Raw genomic sequence first — 19,291 nt, forward strand, 5'->3', positions numbered from 1 at the left:
GTGTTACGGATGGATGGATGTATAGCTGGATGGATATATGAATGGATGTATGGATGTATTATGGATGGATGTATAGCTGGATGGATATATTATATGAATGGATGTATGGATGTATTGTGGATGGATGGATGTATAGCTGGATGGATATATTATATGAATGGATGTGTTACGGATGGATGGATGTATAGCTGGATGGATATATGAATGGATGTATGGATGTATTATGGATGCATTGATGTATAGCTGGATGGATATATTATATGGATGGATGTATGTGCACCTCGGTAGCGTCTGAGCCATTGGACTGACTATCCGTATGGATATTTAAGTTGGTGCCCGGTCAACGCGACCACTCTCCCCCCCAACCTAGGGAGCCTTCAGATTACCCTCAAAACAAAATGGCAGTTGCGATTTTGATTATATTCCAGCAGTTTATTGGAACCACCTCTCTAAACAAAACTGCATGGCTGGTGTCTTCAAGAAAATAACGGTACACTCATTTAGCAGCCCAAAACCGAAATATCTGTTTCATCGCAAGCAACAGTACCGGTCAGACGAGTTCTATTGTTACTCGGCATTCAATAAAATAACAATTGCCTACTGAGCAACAATCGGTTCCGTTTCCAAGGTGGCGTAGTCAAGGTCACTATGTATATGCAATCGCATTTGCACCCAAGTTTTATTACCGTTCCACATCTGGGAGCGTGCAAGTCCTGGGTAAGAGACCATGTGAGAAGCACAAAAAATAAATGGATCATGATGAATGTTTCTGTCTTAATGTTGCTGTTGAGGCACGCGACCGCGCAATTCTGCTTAGGCGGTAACGGTTTTCACTTGAATCGGAGAGGATCCCCTTTCGAATGTCAGCTAGTACACTGAGTATTCTAACTACAGTTTTTCGTGGTTTTCCTTAGTCTTCCTAAATATATCCCGGAATAGTACCTTAAGTTAGGCTACATCCGGTTACTCCCAAATCTTTTCTAATTCGTCATTCAAACATCCAACGCTGTTTAGTGCGAACTATTGACAGCTTCGTCAGGTAAACCAACATAAAATGAATAAATGTAGACAGATTCATGTGTAGGCAGTGCAGGTTCCTTCTGCTGACGGGAATAAGGAGAAGCTTGGAATGTTCGTGCATTTCTGCTCACGAATATCCTCTCTTCTCTCGTGTCTTCGCTAATCCACCGCCCCTTGTCGGCTGTCCTCGACTGCTTATGCAATATATTCGCAGTTTCCCTCCAAAACTGGAGGGCGTCTCCTCCATCCGCAACCTGAGGACGCGCCATGCCGTGGTGACAAGAGACCCCCCCCCCCTAACAGGTCAGAAATGTTATCTCTTGTGACAACCAGCTCGGTAATTATAACGCTACAAAAATGGAGGCATTTAGACGTGACGGGAGCTTGTACCACACGCCGCTTGCTCAAATTCAGTGGCGGGGTAACCCTGCGGGTGGCTGTTGGACCGGTGAGAACTTGTGACGTAGCGAACAAAGACTCAACAGGTCGGTCATCAGCCTGGCCGTGATCGGTCGGGTTTCCCCGCCGCAAGTGAAACAGATCGAGTGGAGGGGCGGCTTCAGGTTACTATCTCACAGAATGAATCCGGTTTCGTAATACATATTTATATCAGCGTGAGGACCGGAAGTGCAACTCATCGTTTAGCTTGCTGGACATCACGTGCTTATGGTCGTGTGCTCAAATCTTGGTCGTGTCAGGATTTCTTATTGCCTGAATACATCACGTGTATGAGTGACTAAAGACGGGGTTTGGGTTAGAGACTGGATTTATTGAGCACTTTACCACACGACTCGACTCACCTCCAACTAGTGCCGAGGTCAAGAAAAATGTGGATCTATACATCCACTCCCCCATACGCCTTCATGGCGTAGTGCTTAATTAATTAAGCACGGGGCAACTTTGCCTCTTATATCACACGACTTATGACTACACTTGACTACAGCGCAATCGCTGATCTTCACACTTTACAAATCACCACAGCACACGGTCCCCTGGTAACGGCTTCTAACAGCTGAGATAATTCCGCTTCTGACAGACAAGGAAATTGCTGCACTGATATATTTTGTATTTATTTTAATCGGCACTAGCTATATTATTAAATGTTTCATTTATTTGCTTTCTAAGTTTTTTGTCTTTTAGGGTCATCATTTGCTTTATTAATCCGGGTGCCTCACCCCCTCCCCAATAAATCTAGTTTAACGAGGGTTTACTGTATTTACCATTCTGCAACTGGTTCAGTTAACCTCCGCTAATCGACAATTCGATGCATCGATATTCCCGCAATATGTCCCAATACCCAGACGATCTTCGTTGTCCTGTGAAGGGACGACCGCTACTGCGCGTGCGCAATGCTGATGTTTACAAGTTCTGTCACGGCCAGCCATTCTGTCTGGTAGTGCAATCCGATCAATGTTCGTTGCTTCTCGTCACATTCTGCAACATTCTGAATAGAACTGCTGGCTTTGTCGCATCCTACGTTTTGGAGCAAAACAAACGCTAAAATTGGATCCGTTAACAGACGAGTCGCTAATACACGACGTTTCATCGAACCAGCTAACGACGATGAACGGGACACAGCGTCGTTAAATAAACGAAACAGACCCTCTGATCCCAGTCACGGGAGCCCCTACGGAACTATCTTCGTAACGAGGGCGTGCCGCCGTTACGTAACCTGCCCGTTAACCTTGAGACTACGGACCATGAAGGCTCACTAACGGCATGCCACACGCCCCATTGACTTGCAGTGGGACTCGACACACGGACATGTCCGTCTGTCTATCTGGACGAAGCGAATTTGATGAAATTTAGTAGAAGAGTACTGTTCTCTGTGATGTGAAGCTGTGTAGCAAGTAATGTAAATGCTCACAGACGTTTCGGAGGAACATACTGTCTCAGGATCGAAGAGTAGGCCAAGCAAGCAAACGGCAAGAAAGTACGGCGTCCTGTTTGCAGTCACTGCCGTGACACACTCAAACCCAACTCTGGGACTCTGCTTCCTTCTCACTGATTGCTTGCTTGGCTTACTGTTCGACCCTGACGATGGAGGCAGTCTGTTCCTCCGAAAGATCTGGCTTTTATGAACTGCGCGACGTTAAAAACCAGAAGCCGGTAGTCATCTTATGAGAGTCACCCAGTTTGCAGTGCAGCCCATCTCAGAGATCTCCGTAAAATAATAATAATAATAATAAATGGACTTCCGTTCGTGATTGTGTCCACTTGTTATTACGAGGCACTTAAAATAGCCCGCAGGTCTCCAGGCTTCATGAATCAGCGTATCACGAGATGTCTGCATACAGTGCCGGGGGCAAGTGAGCGAACTCGTGCTGCGCTTCAACAGTCCGTCTCGTCACCGTGACGAACAAGGCTTGCTCTTGTTACGTAACCTGCTAATTACTCCTCCTTTCTCTGTGACTTTTTCAAACTATGCAATTCTCTCACCTCTGAAGTAACTAATGATAAACAAGATCTACAAGTTTGTGGCAATGATACATTAGTACAGAGATTATGTTTCTGGACATTACTCATCGTCTTGTCTCTATCTGGGGGCACTATGCTACAAGCCGGAAGGTCGCGGGATCGAATCCCGATGAGGTGGATTTTTCAATTTACCTAATCCTTCCAGCCGCACTATGGCCCTGTGGTCGACTCAGCCTCTGACAGAAATGAGTGCCAGGAATTTTCTTGGGGCTTAAGGGCGGCCGGCGCGTAAGACTGACAACCGTACCGCCATTTGTGAATCGATTGTCTAGAGAAAATGTGGGAGCCTCGACGTCTCACAACCATATGGGTCTCCACGGCCAGTCACAGGGATACCTTTGCTTTTCTTTTACTTGTCTCTATCAAAAAGCAGTCCTGTTTGTTTTTCAAAACGTTTCGGAGACTGGATTCTGTCTCCGTCTTCAGGTAACCCCCGTTATCACAGCAGAAGTCAAGAGACTACAACTTCGTCAAGTGTAGTTTGAGTGGGAAAAAATAGTTTTTCTTGTGTTGGTACCACAAGGAGTATTGCTTCTCTCCAGCGATGTTTTCAATCGAGATACTTCTCTGGTGCAAGGCCTCATGCTTGTGGAGATTCAATAACTAATGGTTTCTTAGCTCTCGCAGATGCTTTGTTCTGTGTATGATTTATGTACCTCATCCTGGAGCTGGTAGAGGTGTCCCGATATAGGGACTAGCTCTATCAATCGGGCCCAACCGAGTAGGTTTTACCTGAAGACAGAGACAGAAACCAGTCTCCGAAACGTCTCACAAATCTGAAAATGTGCCGGTTCGAATCCCTGCAGGCAGCGTCCAGACCGGCTCCGGGGCCCACCCAGCCTCCTAACCAATGGGTACGGGGGAATTTTTCCCCACGCGCAAAACACTCGGGGCGTGGATCTGACCACTCAGGTCAAGAATGGTGGAGCTATACCTCCACTCCTGAAACGTCGTCATAGCATGGTGATTGATTAATTAATTAAGTACACAGACAAATTTACATTACGCCTAGTGTAAAAATTCTCACTCCTTCGCTCAAGTTTTATTTTTTAAATTTGTCTCAAGTTCAGCCACTTTCGGCTTCGACAAATGCCTTGTTCAAATATGGAACACCGGCTGTCCTGACTAGGATGTTTTGTTGTTTTCCTCAGTCCCACCAGGAAGATATCAGGATTGTGCGTGAAATTAATCCACGACCGCTTCCTTCCATATTCCTTCCAATTCATTACTCACAATCGTCCGGTCTTTCGACGCCACGAAGTGTGGAGAGCCCATTTAGGAGCAGTTTCATGTGTTCAGAGTGCATCAAACTTCATTTCGACCGCAATCAACATAAGCTCTACTTATACACAGCAGATCCTAGAGAGATAGGATGCGATGGTATTGATTGCATTGATCTGGCTCAGGATAGGGACCAGTGGAGGGCTCTTTTGAGCACGGTGATGAACTTTCGGGTTCCATAAAATGCTGGGAAGTTCTTGAGTAGCTGCAGAGCTGGCAGCTTCTATAGAAGAGCTCAACTCAATGAGTGAGTGAGTGAATATGAAAGCAGAACGAATCCGGTCATTGTATGAACACGAGCTATTGTGTCATCGAATGAAGTGTACTTGTAAATAAAAAACACAATATAGTAAAATTTACTACAATTTTGTCTTACAGACAGAATTCTGCACAAAATGTAACTGTTGAACGATGCTTTTTAAACGCCGTACATCCTTAAGGACGCCGGTTTCTTTGTCCTGAACCATGGACACCCAGTTCTGCCTTACAACCTTTCATTCCTCCCAATATATCTTGGCCTTCGAAATTAACGCCGTCTTTTATTTCAAAGCGATAGACAAGTAACATTCTAATTACGTTTTGACCGTGATTTTAGCATAAAGTGGCCATGATTGTCATTGCCATGGATATTACGAAGAAACAGAATTGTGAAGTTCTGGTGCATGGTTCCGAATTTAGAGATTATAACGAAGTTGCTTCCTTTCATTAACCTTTAAAAGCCCGGCGGTTACTATACGTACCACCTACTTTTTTTCTTGGCACTACAGCCCCAGTGGGCCTAGGCCTACCTCCATGAACTTCTCCGTTCACTTCGGTTTTTCTATATCTTACACATTTGCTAGGCCTCCTTGGGCGGGTGATCAGCTCGTCACAAACCACCTGCTTTCCCACACTAAAACTCTGCATTCTGCATTCTCTGTATTTATGTGTTCCATATGGCTCTCACAATAAACAGAGAATGTTTCCCAAAAGAGCATTAACCGGTTGTTCTCTGTAGCGGAGACGTAATGTTCCCTGTGAGATACGAACTGAATCTTTATATATTAATTATAGTGAAACCTAGTGACTAAGCTGCCGTTGTAGCATAAGATAAGTAAGATAGACGTGAACTGCTTTGGAAAGCCTGGACTGACAGAGGAATTGTGTGTGGTGCGCAAACAAAAAAAAAACAACTAAGTATTCGTATTTCGTATTATTAGAGGGGGTGGGTTTCCCCATTTGAGCCAACGAGGTCGGCCCTCGGTACCTTAATGCTTCCCCCATCTACCAGAGGGATTGAAAACTACTTGGGCGGGAAATTATTGCCTTTAATTTAGCTCAGAGGTCTCCTAGAGACATGAGGTTCTTTTACGTGCCGTAAATCTACGACACGGGACACACGGCTTAAAGTAAAAGAACTAAGTAACACGCTATATGTGTGATACGTACTCTCGACAAAGGTCAAGTATATTCATAAGAGAAAAACCCATCCCCTCGTGAGAGGATGGTAACGGATGTTAACACTTGAGATTCTTCAGCTTCCCGTATTTAGGTCCTCCCTTCAAGATTCCAGTGCATAACTGACTGCCAAGTATCAACTGAACTTGCTTGCCCCATTTCTCTTCCTTCTATCTCCTCAGCGCGGACCGCGTAGGCAGCACCACGTTTCCCCCGTTGCATGCGTAACCGTTTCCCAGAAATTTCATTCTAACGACCATTGCATAGCAACGACTGTTGTCTCGTTGTTTGTTTCGAGATAGTTGCCTAGCAACGTGTCTGTACGTCACAATATTTTGGTATGGATGTGTGAAGTGTAGTTTACGGTATAAAGGAGACGTTTTGCGTTTAACTTTATGCGTCTTGTTCCTCGAACTGGACGCATCATTTCAGAACATGTAAGACTGGGAAGGAACGCTGGAGAAAGCAGAGAAGGCTAATAGTACAGAAGCATATAAGGAAGGGTGCAACTTCCCATTGAATTATCAACGGGCTTTACACTAATCCCATAATCGCAAATCTCACAGTCTGAGGAACATTGCTTGCCCTCATAAGTCATGTGAAACCACGGCCGTAAGACGACTGACGACTTGTGAGTCTTGTCACACGTCGTTCTGACCCGAGGGAGCGACCCTGCTACGTCAAAGTCAAGATAAAAGCTCTTAGGGCGCTGGTACCGCGTCGTGACGCACATCAACACACTGATCGATGCCACGGCTGCCGTTGAGGGCAACAGGGACATCAGTGCATTGCCAGGGGCCTTATTTACAGTTCTGTGATTTGGAAGTGTCAGCAGGTATACGAAATTCAAGGAATCGGCCCATATGGCATGCTCAACCCAGTCTGGACATCCCCCTTATCAGCATTGAGGCTACCAACTCACAGCGAAGACCAGTGTGGGGTGACATTCTTCCTGGGTTTCTCTACGGTTCTAGTCTCCAGTGTTCAGGTTTTATTCCGCAGAGGACGCTAGCGGTAGGCACCTTAAAAAAACGTTTCAGAAAATTGTCCCAATCCTATGCACTGGATTTCGTGGACGTGCTTTTCTGGCTACGTTTGTTGCATGTGGAGGCTGATTCGAATACCTCCACCGTATCCCTGCGAGTCGTAGGAGGCGACGTAAAGAGAACCCAGTGTTTGGGCGATATAAATACGGGGACCTGGCCCTCCAGGTTGGGGGAGTCGCGAACCTGAGACAGTGAAATATTGTCATGAGTCCCGCAGGAATTCGACCCGAGAATGACTGCGCTGGCGAGAACCATCAGCAATTGTAAACGACAGACCCGTCCTCTCATCAGAATGGATGTTACATAAGGACTATAACCGCAAGTGTCCAGTTGAAGAAATGATGGTCGTGAGTCTCAAGGGGCTTGGCGCCAAGACGAACTGATTGGCGGTACATCGTCAGTCGTAAAGTAACTGTGACTCTGCTTCGTAATGGATATGTTTCCTGTGAGGTCCGAACTGCATTTATAAATATTATATACTTGAACTGCTGCCGTTATTCACGTTAGTCTTATCAGAAGGACAAGCGGGCGAAGCCTGGGAACCTTCTAACAAAAAATGTTCTTTCTTCCTCACCACAGTAAAGTGTCTCTCTCTTCTTCCATGACTACGCACTTTCACCTACTTTTCTGCTATACTTCCTGACTCTCACTTCTGCCATTACAACAGAAGCTGAGGAAGAAAACGAGAAGTAGAAGAAGAAAACGTGTGGACAGACAGAGTGTGTTCAGGGCCGCAGTCACATAACTATAACTTTAACAGCCTTAACCAACAGATAATTATTAATGCTAGTGGGGTGGGACTGAGCCCCTTGTACTGCGGCCACTTCTGGCCTATTGTACCAGCCCCAGATGATAGGTGAGGGTGATCGTGGAGCAATTGGTGGAATGAAGATTGGCAGGGGAAACCGAAGTACTCGGAGAAAACCTGCCCCAGCGCCACTTTGTCCACCATAAATCCCACTTGACCAGACCCCGGGATCGAACACAGGCCGCCGTGGTGGGAAGCCAGCGACTAACCTCTTGAGCTAAGGCGTGGACTACAAAGGTATATAAAGTAGGCAGCCTGCGCAACAATAGTCTGTGCTTAAAAACAAAGAAGACAAGTACTTTTATTATGCTCTTTACAGACGCAACATGTTTCGACCCTTACACCGGATCATCATCAGGCGTACCATGCTGCAGTATGAGCCGATGAATTGTAATTAATTATCATCTAATTCTACAAATAAAGATCATTATTGTCTCTTGAAATTATTGAAATGCATAAATACACGTATTAAGTTTTGGTCAAAATTTTCATAACTGAAAGTCCTTAGATTATAAAATTAAAGGTATAATCCTATCTCTCTAAGATCCATTCTAATATTCTCCACTCACCTACGCCTTAGTCTTCCCAGTGGGCTCTTTCCTTCTGGCTTTCCCACCAATATCCTAAATGCATTCCTCATCTCCCCATTCCTACTACATTCTCTTCCCACCTAATCCTCCTTGATTTGTTCATTGTAATCATACTTGGAGAAGCGTACAGGTTATGAAGCTCCTCATTATGTCACTTCACCCCTCCTCGGCCCCAGACATTCCCCCCAACGCCCTCGCCTGTGTTCAGTATGTGATGTACATTGCGCTATTCTTATGAATGGTGCGTTGGTGCCGTCGCTATGTTGTAGCGGTGCCTTCTAGACTACTTGTTTGTGAAACAAACTTGTATCCGAAAGGTACTGGATTCGAAACTCGGTTTAGACACCCGCTATCCTGATTTGGTATTTCCGTGGTTTTCCTCAAGCCCTCCAGGCAAATTAAGGAATACTACCTATATTAGAGTATGAACGCATCCTTCCAAATCCTTTCTAGTTCACCAGTCATATCGCTCTACGGTATGTCATCGCTATATTGAAAGCGCAGTGGAACCAGGATAGCTCAGTCAGTATAGCGACTGGCTACGGGCTGGACGCCGAGGGGTCGTAGTTCGAGTCCCGGTAGAGTAAAGAATTTTCTCCATATCGTCAAGAATGGCTCTGGGATCCACCTAAACTGCTATCCAATGGGTACGCGAGACTTCTTCCTCGGGTGTAAAGCGGCCGGGGCGTGAAACTCACCAGAGGTCAAGAAAATGCGGATCTATACATCTATTCCCCCATACGCCTTCATGTCGTAGTGCTTAATTAAGCACAGGGGCAACTTTACTGAAAACGTAGTTAAATAAGCGAACGGACGGATAGACAAGTCACGTAAAGCCCTGCCGGTAGTAGCACTTAAGCTTCTGAAGGTCTGGTCTTGTCCTGACTTCTGTCCCCGACTCAATATGGACGCGACAAGTGCGTGCTCGTAGTTGTGATGATTAGTGGTGCTCTAATTGCAAACCAGTCAGCCTTGAAATTAGCGTGTTAACGGGTAAAGTTTTTCCCTTAAGAAGCGGAAATGTGCAAATCGAGTGTGATAAGTAGGTCAGGAAATTGTGACGTCTTCGCTTCTCTTTTTTTGTTTAATTATATTGAACAACGGGGGCACGCGGTAGCGTAGTTGGTTGAGACACTGCTACAAATCGGAAGGTCGAGGGATCGAATCCCGATGAGGTGGATTTTTAAATTTATCTAATCCTTCCAGCCGCACTATGGCCCTGGGGCTCCACTCAACCTCTAACAGAAATGAGTACCAGGAATATTCCTGGGGGTAAAGGGCGGCCGGCGCGTACGGCTGACCTCACTGCCACCTGTGAGCCGATTGTCTAGAAGATGTGAAAGCCTCGATGTCTCACAACCCTCTGGGCCTCCAAGGCCTGTTACACGGATAGCTTTACTTTTCTTTATGTTGAACACGGTAAAACTTGACAAGAAAGTGCAGTGAACACAAAATTTGTTTTGCTTTTATCTACAACTTTTTCGAAATATTTTTCGCTTCGAAGATTATGGTCCTCTGGGGTGTAACACCGAATAGTTCTGAGAAAGTCCGACATTTCGGAGGAATAAAATGTCTCCATCTTCAATGTCGAAGAGCAAAGAACCATCAGAAAGAGACGGTATGCTTAGCGTCGCTAGTCTCCTGCTTCTGCTGATGATCAGTTATCCCTAAACTGACTGATCACAAGGGCTGTAGCAGTCAAGTGGACTGAATTGTCGCGTGTTCCAGCACGAAATAAAAGTCTTATACAGCCCTGCTCTGTTGCCATTTTCCACTACTATAACACTTGTGAAAAGGAAAACATTTCTTGCATATAATCCGCAACGGCATAAAGGCGTATAGGTGGCATGTAGACGAAACTTCATTAAATCTTTGCCCTGGAACTAAGTAAATGTAACAAAAATTGCGGAAAGTTTGCTTTAAATTTGTCTAAACTGGTTTATATTTAAATGTAACTTCTCTTATTAATAACACTGCATTTCCATGGTAACGTGGCCTACAGTTTCTGTTGTTGAGAGGGACGCATATTTATCCTTCACTGCTGACAGATGGCAGGGCACATTTCACTCACCGACTGGTACAAAACAACAAATACATTCGTAAAGCCGTGGCGGTTCTTTCAATCGAGATATCTCGGGCGTAACCCGGTACCGGTAGAGATTAACTACTTCCGTCTACATAAATCCATGTCACACTTTAAGCGACATAAAAATTACACTAATTAAGCACAGGGACAACTTAACCTTTTTACCTTTTACACCTAATTTAGTGAATTGCTTCTGCACAAATTTCCGCCAGTTTACGTTTCAAGTCCTTGGAAAATAAAGGCAAATCTCATTTGCCTGTGTGAAGCATTACAGGCCCGTTACTGTAGTCCCGATGGGAATCAAGTTGATGCAGCATCAGATGGACCCACTCCGGAAAGAAGTCCCTGGAGCGCTCCTAGAACCAGCGTACCGTCGGTTCCGTTTGAAACGCGTGGACCTGGCCTTATGTTGGCATTCTCCGTTTTACACGAGAAGCCGTGCAGGTTGAAGGTAAAGAGACGGCGTATCAGGGAGTGGAGTTATAGCGCCAACATTCTTGACCTTGGCACTAGAGGGAAGTGAGTGGTCAGTTTCACGCCCCGGCCCGCTTAACCCCCCGATGAAAAGCCCCCAGTACCTGTTGGATAGGAGTCTGGGGGCGCCGAAGATTCGGCTTGGAAACTGTGGAGAAAAGAAAAAACTTCTTATCCCTGGGATTACTGGGGGTTTGCACTTTTCCATCGTCTGGAATTGTAGGTAATAGAGGACACTAGGTTTCGGAAACTGGATCTGTTGCCGTCTTCAAGTGAGAAAGTAAGACACCTATGAGTTGGGCCCCTTAGAAAGAGCTAATCTCAATAACTGGAGAGGACACGACGTTCCGGAAACTGGATCTGTTTACGAAACGTCGTGTCCTCTATTACCTAAAATTCCGGTAGCTGGAAAAAGTCCAAAGCCCCAGTAATTTTGTGTGTCATCCACCATCGTCAGAATCCTTTAAAATCTACTCTTATCCCTGGTTGAAATCGAACTCCGGTCATCCAACTTGCAGCCTGTCGCTATACCGACCGAGCAGGTTGATCTAGCGGTAACAGCCTTGACTTGTAGACCAGGAAGGGGCTCTGTTCTGATCTCAACCGTGACACAAGCTGAGAGTATATTGACTGATGTTTAATGTTTCGCCTTAATGTAGCGCCTCAGTCAGATCACGAACACTTCGTTCACCAGTAAAGTATCGTTTTCAGATACTGGAAGTGTCGTTAAACAAATGACGAAACACCACACAAAACGGATTAGCCTTTACAGCTGCCTCCGTGTATTAGAGGGGACAGTTTCTATGATGAAATTCTGGACCCTACATTATATAACTTTATGGTTCTTCCCAGGGGCGACTTGCTGGCACGTTGATGAAGTTACTTAATAACGACGTTAGTTTCGTACCAAGCGTTATTAAATTCCGTCAGTTGCATCCGAACTTGTTAATTAGAGACACAAAGTCACACTGTGTTCACTTCCTTGATAAAGATCTGGGAAAGCCAAATGTACGCATAGCTTAACAATTCTGAGGCAGTTTTCATTTTCATTTCATCGCCTCGAAACCATTCGAAATATTTTGTTTTCGTCCGATAAATTTTTGTCGAGTTACCTTAGAGGCGTTCTCAGCAATGAATGCCACGTATCCGGTATAACTAACGAACTTCACGGAGAAGCCGCCAGTTGCGCAGCTACTCAAGAACTTCCCAGCATTTTGTGGAGCCAGAAGGTTCATTACCGTGTTCACAAGAGCCTTCCACTGGTTCCTATCCTGAGCCAGATCTAGCCAGTCCATACTACCCTATACTATCTCTCTAAGACTCATTTTAATATTATTCACCCATCTACGCCTTGTTCTTTCCAGTGGTCTCTTTCCTTTTGGCTTTCCCACTAATATCCTTTATGCATTCCTTTTCTCTCCATTCGTGCTTCATGCCGTGCCCGTCTCATCCTCCTTGACTTGATCATTCTAATTATACTTGGAGAAGAGTACAATTTCTGAAGCTCCTAATTATGCAGTTTTCTCCAACCTCCTGTCACTTCATCTCTCTTCGGTCCAAATATTCTCCTCAACACCCTGTTCTCAAACACTCTCAGTTTATCCCCCTTAATGTCAGAGCAAGTTTCACACGGTACAGAGCAACAGGAAAAATTTTAATCTATATATTCTAATTCTAATGTTTTTAGACAGCAGACGAGAAGACAAAAGCTTATTGTTAAACCTACTGTAACTAATATTTGAATGTGTTCACAAATTATTCGTAGAACTTCATAATATCAAATATCATAAAAGCCTGTTCGGCCCTTTTTTAAGTCATTACATGCTGACAGATGGACAGAGAGACAGACATGGGGAAGTCAGTGAATTCATTTTTACAGCTTTTCGTTGAGAGATCCCCCAAATTGCTACAAATTCCACCTGTACAGTGAGGCCCTGTGACTGAGAGCGAACGCAAAGCGCGTAATCGACTAACTCATGGCGGCAGGAATGTGCCTATGTAGGGTCGCGAAGTGCACTGCCTCTCCTCAGTGCGACGTCATTAGTGTCACTTACCTGTATCTGTGGTCCAGTACCAGGTCTCTTTCCTATGCACTTCCGGTGACAACTGACGCCAGCAGTTGTAATATCGACGTCCGGCGCCTGCGCAGGTCGATATCGGCGTCCAGGCAGGTGGTGCGCCCTGTGTTCACGTTCAGTGATATTAATGATTAATAATGTATAAGCACTTATCAGTAGAGCCACTTCTCGATTTATGCGGTGGATGCTCATTATGCCCCTGAAACATATTGCGTAAGTTAAAAACGCGTAAATCAAGAGCTAATTTTTCACTAGGAATGAAGGCAAATGCTGTGTTACGGACCAAGTTAACTAAGAGGATTATAGATGCTTATTCATATAAACAGTTTGTATGTATTGATATTGTAATTTAACCATTTAAAAACTCAATACTTTCTAAAGAATATACTGTATGAAGATTCAGCTCGTACCTCATAGGAGACATATTCCGTCCCCGCTACAAAGACGAACCGGTTAATGTTGTTTAGGGAAACAGTCGCTGTTTACTGTGGGAACCATGCAGAACACGCAAATACAATCTGTGGGCAGAATGCAGAGTTTTAGTATGTTCAGTCTGTACCTCACAGGAAACATTACGTCTCCGCTACAGAGCCCAACCGGTTAATGCTGTTTAGGGAAACAGTCGCTGTTTACTGTGAGAACCATATGGAACACACAGATACACTCTGTGGGCAGAATGCAGAGTTTTAGTATGTTCAGTCCGTACCTCACAGGAAACATTACGTCTCCGCTACAGAGCCCAACCGGTTACTGCTGGTTAGGGAAACAGTCGCTGTTTAGTCTGAGAACCATACGGAACACAGACTCTGTGGCGAGGATGCAGACTTATTGTGTGTTAAAGCGGCTGGTACTAGTCTTTACGGGGGTAATCATTACTGTACTTCATATATCATTCCCACACTCAATTGTATACCCTCAGCTTCTATTATATTCAACGTCATGCATTCGTCCGCCATTATCGCCTGTTACTGACGGCATGATCGCGTTAAATTTATAAGTGAAGCGACGTAAATTAAGAACTTGTTTATCTTTTTCAATTGACTTAAACCGAAATAGCGCATAACAAGAAGTGAACGTACTTACGCCAATGGTTTGCTTCTCCCGAGGCATTCCGGCGCTCAGTCAAGTCGGAGTGCAGTCGTACCTCTGAATTACGCGCTCCGATAAACGCGATGTAAGTCGAAAATCGTGAAGTCATGTTCATTATAACATGCAACACACAGAATTACATTCTGAAGCGCAAGGCTTAGACACATTTTGCAGTATTTTAAGCCATATTAAACGAATGAACAAATCGTGTTTCTTGCTTGGCTTATTTTTCGACCCTGACGATAGAAGAGACCTGTTCCTCCGAAACGTTGGCGGAATTTCAACAGAATACACGGCGTCATATCTCAGAAGATAGACAACTTCATAAACACCGCTGTAAGAACCTCAAAATTTCACACTGTGTAGTTTAGTGGATAGGAATCAACGTTTCGGAGTGAACCGCTGCCTCCATCTTCGGAGAAATCTACATTAATAATTGAAGCAGCAGGTTCTTCTGAAACTTGGTAATTTCTTCTTCATTTAACCCAGTATTTCACGCCGAGCTGCTTGGTACCCCTGGATACACCTTGAACCGTTTCAAGGTCAAGTCGAATTATAGTGGACCGAAGAAAGTGACATGAAACTCGCCTCGTAATTCAAGGATTTCTTGCCAGCAACAAACAAAAAGGAGAAGCCACCTCATTTCCTCCTTGTCGTGCTTTAGGTGTGTTGTGTTTTTCTTTTTCGATGTACGCTTTCTTTGTGTTCATTTTTGAGCGCAGTCGTAATGAAAAGTAACAAAATGAACCTAATAGATCTGCCATATTTGTCTGTTAGTCTGAATGCAGGCAGCTCGAGTATCGTTCAACCGATTTTAGTAGAATTTGGTACTGGAAAATAAAATGTATCATTGGCAAAATGACCCGTTTTGATCCACAGCCTTCCTTAGAAAATTTCTTCCATACTTTCACTTCTTTGGAATTCGCAACAATGATTTCTTTTACAGAGCAATTTCGTCAAGCCTTTCGTCCAACCCCTATTTATATCCCCAGGTGAGAGGGTGGCCCAGTTAGACCCCTAGGCACCGGGTTCCAATTCCTTCGCCTTCTGCGACTTGTAGGGCAAGGGTGGAGCTATCCTAACCCTGCTCCACTAAGGGAACTTCTTATAAAATGCATAGACGCAATAAAGAGGCATATGTGACGGACAGTCACGTGAAAATAAGCACGTTTTTCTGCAAGAATTTAGAGCGCATTTCGAGTGTAGCTCCATAAATATTTATCGAAGGTGAGCTGTAGATAAAACCGAAGCACACAGCTTATGTATATAATTTAAGAAGACGCCGAAATTGATAAGCTGATTGTACATTTGCCGCTTCTCACTGCCGTGCCTGTGAAGGGTACTGTGTTCCAGATGTGATGCCATGTAGTTGGGAGGAAATGCCACTTCAGCCTTCAGGACACAAGCGTAAGCTAAGCGAGTTAACTTGCTCCTTCCTTTGGTAGCTTGCGTGGATTAATCTTCGGCTTAAGCCAGTACGTTCCTTCGAAACTTCAGTAAACTTCTATCAAGTTACACGTTGTCACATACCAGAAGACAGTACTCTTCACAGTTTAACCCTTTAAAGACCAGTGGTTATTATATTTACCACCTTCTTTAACATACTAAAATACTGCATTCTGCCCACACAGAATGTTTGTGTGTTCCGTATGATTCTCACAATAGACAGCTACACCATTAACAGCATTAACCGGTTGGTACGTATTTGTAACGGAGACGTAATGAGTTTCCTGTGAGGTACGGACTGAATATTTATATATTATTTAGAAGAAATTCAGTCTATGAGGTATGTATATGATTATATATAACAAAATTGGGCAGGTAACAAGCAGAAGTCATACAAAATCATGATAATGAACATGTTCGCAGTATAGGACAAGGTGAAGCCAGACACAGAAAATATAAGACGCTTAAACTTGGCGGTGGTCAAGCTAGCGACCGATCAAATGACTAAGCTGTCCTTGCAGCATAAGATATGTAAGTTAGGCATGCTCTGCTCTGTAAAGCCTGAACTGACAGAGGACTTGTATATAGTGCACAAGGAATAATTTTCGATAATATGTTATATGTGCGAAATGTGCCCTTGACGAAAGGTCAAGTGTATTAATAAGAGACAACCCCGTCTTCTCGTCAGAGAGGATGTTACATAAGGACTAACACCGCAAAAGTTCAGTTGTAAAAAAAATCTTTGGTAGTGGGCCTCAAGGGGCCTGACGCTAAGACGAACTGATTGGCGGTGTACCTCCAGTCGTAAAGAAACTCTCTCTCTCTCTCTCCATAAAGGGATAAAAACCCTTCAGCTTTGAAATTGTTTAAAGTGTGTCATCGTCTAAAATGTTATTTCAGGGTCAGGGGCAGGAGCCCTCGGAATTCTCAACTTTCTCGTGCTTTCGGAAGTCCATTTGATGCTAGACGATGTCAGGATGACGATAGATCGCCTGGATTATTTACAGGCCTCTGGGCGCCCAGCTACTGTACGTTGGCTCGTATATTATAATAACATGGCGCCTCACAACATCACACAGCGTGACGGATCGTTTTGTCCTCGCGTCAGAATCACAACACTCGCCAAGTGCTTTGATCCAGCGCAGGTTCCTAACCCCTTGAAGGGTGATGTTGCCAAGCAGGTCTGGCATAGCGGTAATAATCTAGACTCGTGTTCCAGAGGCGTTCGGTTCGAATCTCATCTGAGACACCACTTATTTTAAATCAGGTTTCTTCATGGTTTTCTGTAGTCCCAATAGAGAGATGTCTGGAGAACTCCTCGATTTGGTCACGATCACTTCCCTCAAATTTCAGACTCAGCATAAGCAGGCATCAGTAGATTTTTTGTGCTAGTTTCTTGCTTGCCTTATACTTCGACCCTCAAGATAGAGGCAATATGTGACTCCGAAACCTAGAAGTTTATTTGCAACCAGAATCTGGTATAGTGGCGCATCTTCTTGCGCAGAATTTATTACACAATACCCAGAGGTCGCGGGTGTGATATCCTCGTTCTGAATGTTCATGTCCCAACGGAAGAGAAAATTGATGACATAAAGGACAGATTCTACGAAGAACTAGAACATGTATTTGACAAATCCCCTCAATTCCCTGCCCTGGCTCAGGGTAGGGACCAGTGGAACACTAACAAACCTTCAGGTTCCATAAAATGCTGGGAGGTTCTTCAGTAACCGCACAATTGGCGGCTTCTTAAGAAGGGCTCAGACCCAGGAGCGAGTGATTAAGTGAGACATGCGTGACCAGTTTTCATTAATTTCCTCCTGGCTACTCTGGCCTTCAGACCTTCAGATACCGGTAGCCGCATTTCATCACTTTTCTTTCGAAACTGTTTTCCTGCTTTTGTGGTTTGGTGACAGTGTCCTGACGTCTAGCTGGAACGGGGATGCATCTGTTTCGTAACGATATCCACGCTCTTAGAGGGGTCTTCTGGTTCCTTGCTGTACCTCCCGGGTAACTCTGAAGGTGTAGTGGCTAGATTACGGGCCACACTGTCAAGGAGAAGGGCTTCGATTCTCGTTAATGGCAAGAGATATTTCTCTTCTTCATAGCTGCTAGAACATCCGTTAGGCCGACCCAACCTCGTAAAGGGGCTCTTTCCTTAGGGTTAAAGTGGCTGGGGCCTGAAACTGACTACTCACCTCCATCTAGTGTCGAGATCATGAATGGTGGAGCTACACCACCACTGTCATTCACATCTTCACGGCACAGGAATAGCTTTGTCTTTATGACGTAGTACTTGCCGCTTGGTAGGAGCCGGGATAGCGACTGGGTACGGGCTGGACGACCGAGAGGTCGGAGTTCCAGTCTCGGTAGGGTCAAGAATTGTCACTTCTCCATGTCGTCCAGACCGGCTCTGGGGTCCACCCAACCTCCTATACAATGGGTACCGGGGGCTATTTCCCAGGCGTAAAGCGACCGGTGCTTGAAACTGATCACTCACCACCAACTAATGCCGAGGTCCACCCCCCATACGCCTTCTAGGCGTAGTGCTTAATTAGTTAAGCACAAGGACAGCTTTACCTTTACTTGCCGCTTGGTGTGTTGAAGCACTGAACTCGGGAGCGAGGTTTAAGCGTTTTGTATTGGGTAGGCGATCACTCTGACACATATATATATAGCACACGGTGTGACGTCACGGAGCAACTTGGCTCAAGCGGCATCACGTGACACGAATCGGGTAGGCGTAGCGTATGAATTTCAGCGGGGTCATCGCCTGTCCTCAGCGAGACTTCTCGTGGTTTCCCCACCGGGCCCATGACAAGATGGTGCCTCAGATCGGGCCAGGGCAGCTTCTGTTCAAGTCTTATCCACTGCCATGTAGCATCAGCTACTGACAGCGTCGTTAAATAAACAAGAGAAAATAGAAAATGTTTCAGAAACTCAGGCGTTCTGTATGCCAGTGTTTCTCAACCTGCGCCCCGCGACGTGAGGCCCCGTGTGCTGCTATGTGCTGAATGGGTATCAGTCTCCACGCCTGTGACATCACATCACGAAGTGTGGTGACACTTGTGAGATCCCGTTCAGCGGACTCGTCGTCATGGGTTGCTGTCTGCTTGCTAAGCAGCAGATCGCAGGAGCTCGTTTACGTAATTCCGTTTCGAATAATAATGATAATTGAACGGCCCTACACAGAACATGTTTACCTAGCAGGACACTGTGCGCATGGCTCACATCTCGGCAACAACACAGGATATCTTGATTTTCCGTGTTATTCCTCAGTCTCTCCATACAAAATCGAGGTAAATACCCCGAGCAGGCCATGATCGCTTCCTTCGAAATTTTTAAAAATTATTCACAAAAAATGCTACCGTCATACATTAATATAGTCTAAGAATCCTAACATAAATAACAAAAATATATCATCATTATCATCATTAACGTTACGATTCAGGTCGTCAGTT

General features: G+C 44.9%; 2 protein-coding genes across 4 annotated transcripts in view; one reads left to right on the top strand and one right to left on the bottom strand.

The window, feature by feature from the left end:
* LOC111862812 (protein unc-93 homolog A) overlaps nt 1–13,327 on the bottom strand; it is a 46,229-nt gene extending 32,902 nt beyond the window's left edge. For all 3 annotated transcript variants that reach the window (XM_023848523.2, XM_033750802.1, XM_023848522.2), the window contains exon 1: nt 13,275–13,327. The gene's annotated coding sequence lies outside the window, so the exon portion shown is untranslated. The remainder of the gene's footprint in view (nt 1–13,274) is intronic.
* The window catches only part of LOC111862814 (D-xylose transporter), a 78,402-nt gene that overhangs the window by 21,918 nt on the left and 37,193 nt on the right, over nt 1–19,291 (top strand). The window lies entirely within an intron of this gene.

Source organism: Cryptotermes secundus, unplaced genomic scaffold, assembly GCF_002891405.2.
Source record: "Cryptotermes secundus unplaced genomic scaffold, Csec_1.0 scaffold462, whole genome shotgun sequence".
Classification (NCBI taxonomy): domain Eukaryota; kingdom Metazoa; phylum Arthropoda; class Insecta; order Blattodea; family Kalotermitidae; genus Cryptotermes; species Cryptotermes secundus.